Genomic DNA, 8,483 nt, shown 5'->3' on the forward strand with positions numbered 1-8,483 from the left:
TTTTAGTGACTCACTCTTTTTCCTTTTCTGACTCATATGGTTTACCTTTTTTTGTTTTTTTCACGGTAGGGATCAGTGAGTATTCTGGTAATCTAATTGATGTATATTTCAGGGCTAACAACAGAACATTAACATTGGCTGAGGGCAGGACTTGGAGAATATTCACGTTACCTTCTGTGAAGAACAGGCTAACAAGGCTAGAAGGGAAAAAGGGGTTACTGAGGAGGAGGGAAGTCCTCCTAGCTTTTCACTATTAACCTACCTGCTCCATCCATGATACCCAGGAAACAAGACAAAAAGATTCAAAAAATATTAATACCATAGAGAGGAAAACAGAGTTTCAATTACCTCAAGTCCATTGATCCTTCTTTAATGATGAAGGAAACAGCATCTGAAACAGAGAACACATAAGTGGCTCAGAAATAGAAAGCTGCCCCTCTCTCCGAAGTCAATGTGACAAATCTTGCTTAAGGCAGACAAGTCTACTTATTTGAACCATACCGCTCGAGCCATATATAAGAATTCTTTAATTATGATATGACCTTAAGTTAAATACCCTGGAATTTCTGTGGATTCCTCAAAATTCATCCAGAATATTCAATGCTCTTAAGCTCTTAAATCATCTGCCGGGACTCCAATCAGGCTGTCAGTTCTTTGAACTTCTCCACCTTTAGACCCTGTTACCCAGTCCTTGCTGGACTTCCTTCTCAGAGCCTGAGGCTGTGCCAGCACCAGCACCCACACCGAACACAGACACACCCACGCGGAACACGGACGCACCCACACACCCTTTAACTGTGAACAAATGAAGATGAAAGCATTGATGAAACTGGAAGAGCTAATGACCCATTCCAGTGTCTGCTGGCTGGTCCCTGTCCTCCTGTTGGGAATTTTGTCTGTATCTCTGACATCCCTCTCTCCAACCTCTTTGCCTCTCTTCTTCTCTCCTCTATTAAAACAGCAACAGATTTGATACCATCAGTTTGTCTTTGATAGAAACACATTCACACAAAATGTCATGTCTTTCAAACGTTCACATTGGATGCCTGTTTGTGTCAATATCTGTAAAATGAAAATTTTTTTTCAAGTTGAAAGAGTTTCTAAGCTGAACATTAAGCAGGGATAACTTAAATGCCCTGAAGATAAATCTGCTTACAATCTTAACCTGCCTGAACAAGAAGAAAATGTACCCCCTAAGAAATTAGATCCTTTGGCTACTTTCTTCTTTCTTTTTTTTTTTTTCTATCTCTTAAGAGTCATTGTCAAGACCCATATATATGCTGTCTACAAGAGACCCACTTCCGACCTAGAGACACATACAGACTGAAAGTAAGGGGATGGAAAAAGATATTTCATGCAAATGGAAACCAAAAGAAAGCTGGAGTAGCAATTCTCATATCAGACAAAATAGACTTTAAAATAAAGACTATTAGGAGAGACAAAGAAGGACACTACATAATGATCAAGGGATCGATCCAAGAAGATATAACAATTGTAAATATTTATGCACCCAACGTAGGAGCACCTCAATACATAAGGCAAATACTAACAGCCACAAAAGGGGAAATCGACAGTAACACATTCATAGTAGGGGACTTTAACACCCCTCTTTTACCAAAGGACAGATCATCCAAAATGAAAATCAATAAGGAAACACAAGCTTTAAATGATACATTAAACAAGATGGACTTCATTGATATTTATAGGACATTCCATCCAAAAACAACAGAATACACATTTTCCTCAAGTGCTCATGGAACATTCTCCAGGATAGATCATATCTTGGGTCACAAATCAAGCCTTGGTAAATTTAAGAAAATTGAAATTGTATCAAGTATCTTTTCCGACCACAATGCTGTGAGACTAGATATCAATTACAGGAAAAGATCTGTAAAAAATACAAACACATGGAGGCTAAACAATACACTACTTAATAACGAAGTGATCACTGAAGAAATCAAAGAGGAAATTAAAAAATACCTAGAAACAAATGACAATGTAGACACGACAACCCAAAACCTATAGGATGCAGCAAAAGCAGTTCTAAGAGGGAAGTTTATAGCAATACAATCCTACCTTAAGAAACAGGAAACATCTCAAATAAACAACCTAACCTTGCACCTAAAGCAATTGGAGAAAGAAGAACAAAAAAACCCCACAGTTAGCAGAAGGAAAGAAATCATAAAAATCAGATCAGAAATAAATGAAAAAGAAATGAAGGAAACGATAGCAAAGATCCATAAAACTAAAACCTGGTTCTTTGAGAAGATAAACAAAATTAATAAACCGTTAGCCAGACTCATCAAGAAAAAAAGGGAGAAGACTGAAATCAATAGAATTAGAAACTAAAAAGGAGAAGTAACAACTGACACTGCAGAAATACAAAAGATCATGAGAGATTACTACAAGCAACTCTATGCCAATAAAATGGACAACCTGGAAGAAATGGACAAAGAGAAAATATGAACAGACCAATCACAAGCACTGAAATTGAAACTGTGATTAAAAATCTTCCAACAAACAAAAGCCCAGGACCAGATGGCTTCACAGGCAAATTCCATCCAACATTTAGAAAAGAGCTAACACCTATCTTTCTCAAACTCTTCCAAAGTATAGCAGAGGGAGGAACACTCCCCAACTCATTCTACAAGGCCACCATCACCTTGACACCAAAACCAGACAAGGATGTTACAAGGAAAGAAAACTACAGGCCAATATCACTGATGATCATAGATGCAAAATTCCTCAACAGAATACTAGCAAACAGAATCCAACAGCACATTAACAGGATCATACACCATGATCAAGTGGGGTTTATTCCAGGAAGGTAAGGATTTTTCAGTATATGCAAATCAATCAACATGATACACCATATTAACAAACAGAAGGAGAAAAAACATATGATCATCTCAATAGATGCAGAGAAAGCTTTCGACAAAATTCAACACCCATTTATGATAAAAACCTTGCAGAAAGTAGGCATAGAGGGAACTTTCCTCAACATAATAAAGGCCATTATGACAAACCCACAGCCAACCTCATCCTCAATGGTGAAAAACTGAAAGCATTTCCACTAAGATCAGGAACAAGACAAGGTTGCCCACTCTCACCACTCTTATTCAACATAGTTTTGGAAGTTTTAGCCACAGCAATCAGAGGAGAAAAGGAAATAAAAGGAATCCAAATCGGAAAAGAAGTAGTAAAGCTGTCACTGTTTGCAGATGACATGATACTATACAAAGAGAATCCTAAAGATGCCACCAGAAAACTACTAGAGCTAATCAGTGAATTTGGTAAAGTAGCAGGATACAAAATTAATGCACAGAAATCTCTGGCATTCCTATACACTAATGATGAAAAATCTGAAAGTGAAATCAAGAAAACACTCAAATATACCATTGCAACAAAAAGAATAAAATATCTAGGAATAAACCTACCTAAGGAGACAAAAGACCTGTATGCAGAAAATTATAAGACACTGATGAAATAAATTAAAGATGATACCAATAGATGGAGAGATATACCATGTTCTTGGATTGGAAGAATCAACATTTTGAAAATGACTCTACTACCCAAAGCAATCTACAGATTCAATGCAATCCCTATCAAACTACCACTGGCATTTTTCACAGAACTAGAACAAAAAAAATTCACAATTTGTATGGAAACACAAAAGACCCCGAATAGCCAAAGCAATCTTGAGAAAGAAAAACGGAGCTGGAGAAATCAGACTCCCTGACTTCAGACTATACTACAAAGCTACAGTAATCAAGACAGTATGGTGCTGGCACAAAAACAGATAGATCAGTGGAAAAGGATAGAAAGTCCAGAGGTAAACCCAGGCACATATGGTCACCTTATCTTTGATAAAGGAGGCAGGAATGTACAGTGGAGAAAGGACAGCCTCTTCAATAAGTGGTGCTGGGAAAACTGGACAGCTACATGTAAAAGTATGAGATTAGATCACTCCCTAACACCATACACAAAAATAGCTCAAAATGGATTAAAGACCTAAATGTAAGGGCCAGACACTATCAAACTCTTAGAGGAAAACATAGGCAGAACACTTTATGACATACATCACAGCAAGATCCTTTTTGACCCACCTCCTAGAGAAATGGAAAGAAAAACAAAAATAAACGAATGGGACCTAATAAAACTTCAAAGCTTTTGCACAGCAAAGGAAACCATAAACAAGACCAAAAGACAACCCTCAGAATGGGAGAAAACATTTGCAAATGAAGCTACTGACAAAGGATTAATCTCCAAAATTTATAAGCAGCTCATGCAGCTCAATAACAAAAAAACAAACAACCCAATCCAAATATGGGCAGAAGACCTAAATAGACATTTCTCCAAAGAAGATATACAGACTGCCAACAAACACATGAAACAATGCTCAACATCACTAATCATTAGAGAAATGCAAATCAAAACTACAGTGAGATATCATCTCACACCAGTCAGAATGGCCATCATCAAAAAATCTACAAACAATAAATGCTGAAGAGGGTGTGGAGAAAAGGGAACACTCTTGCACTGCTGGTGGGAATGTGAAGTGATACAGCCACTATGGAGAACAGTATGGAGGTTCCTTAAAAAACTAAAAATAGAACTACCATATGACCCAGCAATCCCACTACTGGGCATATACCCTGAGAAAACCATAATTCAAAAAGAGTCATGTAGCAAAATGTTCATTGCAGCTCTGTTTACAATAGCCCAGAGATGGAAACAACCTAAGTGTCCGTCATCGGATGAATGGATAAAGAGAATTGGGCACACATATACAAAGGAATATTACTCAGCCATAAAAAGAAACGAAATTGAGCTATTTGTAATGAGGTGGGTAGATCTAGAGACTGTCATACAGAGTGAAGTAAGTCAGAAAGAGAAAGACAAATACCGTATGCTAACACATATATATGGAATTTAAGAAAAAAAATGTCATGAAGAACCTAGGGGTAAGACAGGAGTAAAGACACAGACTTACTAGAGAATGGACTTGAGGATATGGGGAGGGGGAAGGGTGAGCTGTGACAAAGCGAGAGGGAGGCATGGACATATATACACTACCAAACGTAAGGTAGATAGCTAGTGGGAAGCAGCCGCATAGCACAGGGAGATCAGCTCGGTGCTTTGTGACCACCTGGAGGGGTGGGATAGGGAGGGTGGGAGGGAGGGAGACATAAGAGGGAAGAGATATGAGAACATATGTATATGTATAACTGATTCACTTTGTTATAAAGCAGAAACTAACACAGCATTGTAAAGCAATTATACTCCAATAAAGATGTAAAAAGAAAAAAGTCGTTGTCTTCCCATTTCTCTGCCCAAGGTGTCTGGACCCAGGGCTAATTCTTAGGGCATCCTCTCTCTCTCTCCACCACCCAGGGTAGAGACTCCAAACACACCCTAACAGATGCCTAATAGAATCCCTTGGGAAGCTTTCTGTCCAACTACTGAATGCTTCCAGTGTATTTCCTCATCTTTCTATCTTCCCACTGGGGTCAAACTTCTCTAAGCCTCATCCTTTACCACCCTCATTAAGAATCAGTGCTCCCACCAAAGGAAACCATAAACTAAATGAAAACACAACCTACAGAATGGGAGAAAATATTTGTAAATGATGCAACCAACAAGGGCTTAATCTCCAAAATACACAAACAGCTCGTACAATTCAACAACAAAAAAGCAAACAATCCAATAGAGAAATGGGCAGAAGACCTAAATGGACATTCTCCAAAGAGGAAATACAGATGGCCAATAGGCCCATGAAAAGATGCTCAACACTGCTAATTATTAGAGAAATGCAAATCAAAATTAGAACGAGGTATCACCTCAGGCCAGCTAGAATGGCCATCATTAAAAAGTCGGGGCAGTGGCAGCAGATCCCGGCAAGTGATGGGAGTCAGTGCCTCTGGACCTGGCCCTGGTCCCGAGGCGTTGGGGGATGGGCATTCCAGGATGGCCTTCATGGAGAAGCCACCAGCCAGCAAGGTCCTGCTGGACAGCACGGTGCTGCTGACAGCAGCCATTGAGGTGAGCCAGAGCCTGCCGTCCCACATGGAATATATCATTCGGGTACAATGAGGAATTTCTGTAGAAAATAGCCGACAGATTGTTAGGAGATACAGTGACTTTGATTTGCTGGACAACAGATTGCAGGCCTAAGTCTACCTCTTCCTCCCAAAAAACGGATTGGTAACATGGATCGTGAATTCATAGCTGAGAGGCAGAAGGTCTTCAGAACTACCTCAACATTATCACCACAAATCGTATCTTGTCTCATTGTGAGCTGGGTAAGACGTCTTTAGATCCAAACAACTATTCTGCAAACTATACTGAGATTGCCTTACAACAGGTTTCCACGTTCTTCCAATCAGAGCCAAAGTGGGAGGTGGTGGAACCACTGAAATACATAGGTTGGAGGAAAAGGAAGAAGTATTTCTTGATGAAGAGTAAAAATCAGCCAGAGAAGTGGCTAGTGTTAAGCTGGGCTGACCTTGGTCCTGACTAGTATCTGTCAGATAAAGATTTTCAGTGTCTAGTCAAACTTTGCCATCCTGTTTGCACCCTTACATCTATCATGTTACCTTTGCCACAGCTAACAAATCCTCAGCATTGCTAATTAGAATGTTTAATGAAAAAGGAACTTTGAAGGACTTGATCAACCAAAAGACCCATTCCTAAGGGACTACTGCAACCCTAAGAAGATTCAAGGCCTTGAACTCCAGCAAATCAAAACATACAGGTGACAGATATTAGAGGTACTAAGGTTTCTCCATGACAAGGGATTCCCTTATGGGCATCTTCATGCTTCCAACGTGATGCTGGAAGGGGACACTTGCTGGCTGCTGGACCTTGAGAATTCCTTGTTGGGCCTTCCTTCTTTCTACCAATCTTATTTCTCACAATTCAGGAAAACCAGTACATTGGAGAGTGTGGACGTCCACTGCTTTGGCCACTTGCTGTATGAGATGACGACCGCCAGACTCGGTGCCTGTAGACTCCTTCTCTCCTGCACTGTCTATGGCTGTGGTGGCCATGTTGGAGTCTACGCTGTCTTGTGAAGCCTGTAAAGGTGGCAGGTCCACCCTTTCCTGGCTCTTACAGATGCCATCATTCAGTGATGTTCTGCCAGCTACCTCGGAAAAGCCACGGTTTAAGATCCCCACAAAGTTAAAAGAGGCACCGAGCATTGCCAAAGAATGTATAGAAAAGAGGCTAATTGACGAACAGAAACAGGTCCACCAGCATCAAAGACTGATGAGAGCTCAGCCTCACCATGGATCTGAAGAAGAAAGAAAACAGAGGGAGATTATAGCTTGAAAGAAGTCAAAACGATCTGCTGTTGAAAATAGTGAAGAGCCTTCAGCAAAATACAGCAACTCCAATAATTCAGCAGGATCTGGGGCCAGCTCGCCTCTCACATCCCCATCATCACCGACTCCACCCTCCACGGCAGGGATGCCCGCATTACCTCCCCCTCTACCACCAGCAGCTCCCTTCCCTCCTGAGAGCACAGAGGCACCCACACAGCTTCTGCCCCAGGCTGTGAATGGCATGAGCCAAGGGGCCTTACTCAGCTCCATCCAGAATTTCCGAAGAGGAACTTTGAGGAAAACCGGAACCTGTGATCATAGTGCTCCTAGGATCAGCTAAAGCTTTGTGTGTACACCTGGAGGGAAAAGTTCTTTTTTTCCCCCTCCACCTCCAACCCCTAAAGTACCCTCTTTCTGGATGAATAATTGCTGAGCCAGTACAGCAACATACGACTTTGCGGATGCTCACGTAAGGCTTTTCAAGAGGGAAATAGTCTTCAAGTAAAGTCAGGCTGGCATTGCTGCCTTAAGAAATAGTTTGCTCCTTTGTTACTGTTGAAAAGGAATCTTGTTCGTCATCTTTTGGTGGCAGCAGCATATTGGAATCAGTTATTTCCACCAACAGAAGGAAATGGACAAAAAACAAAAACAATGACAACATACAGTCACAGCAGTGAATGGCCTTCGTGTTGCAGTCCCTCCTGTCCTGTCAGACAGCTCCTAGAAATGTTCCTCTCAGAGTTCATGTCTCTATTCTAAAGCATTTTCTGGTTATTTCTTAGATGACACCCATTCTTGCTACCTTAATTTCATCCTAGACATTAACACTGTAGCCCAAAGCACAGTTACACCGCTGAGAGTCAGAGAAGCAACTGAGTTCTTCATTTTCCCCTCAAATAGAACGGGGAAAGTTCATAACAGTCTCTTAAGTTCGAACAGGAACTCCATTGTGGTTATAGAACTCAGGGCTAAAGGAACTACTCTAGACTCTTAGTTCACTTTAGTTAGTATGTATCGAACAGACAAATGTTAACATCAGAAAAAGCTCTTTAGAGAATCTTCTTAATCATCAGCAATTAAGTTTGGGGTTTGCCAGGGGAGGGTGTTATTATTACAACACAAGTACATTTGGCAAAATGAGTTCTGATTTTTGAAAGA

At 40.5% G+C, this 8,483-nt stretch overlaps 1 pseudogene; it reads left to right on the plus strand.

Moving 5' to 3' along the window:
• The first annotated feature begins 5,967 nt into the window (after nucleotides 1-5,967).
• Nucleotides 5,968-7,640, plus strand: LOC113610447 (PX domain-containing protein kinase-like protein pseudogene; annotated as a pseudogene).
• The last annotated feature ends 843 nt before the right edge of the window (nucleotides 7,641-8,483 follow it).

The sequence above is a fragment of the Aethalodelphis obliquidens genome, unplaced genomic scaffold (assembly GCF_003676395.1).
Source record: "Aethalodelphis obliquidens isolate GAN/ISIS:26980383/991018 unplaced genomic scaffold, ASM367639v1 scaffold63, whole genome shotgun sequence".
Taxonomy (NCBI): domain Eukaryota; kingdom Metazoa; phylum Chordata; class Mammalia; order Artiodactyla; family Delphinidae; genus Aethalodelphis; species Aethalodelphis obliquidens.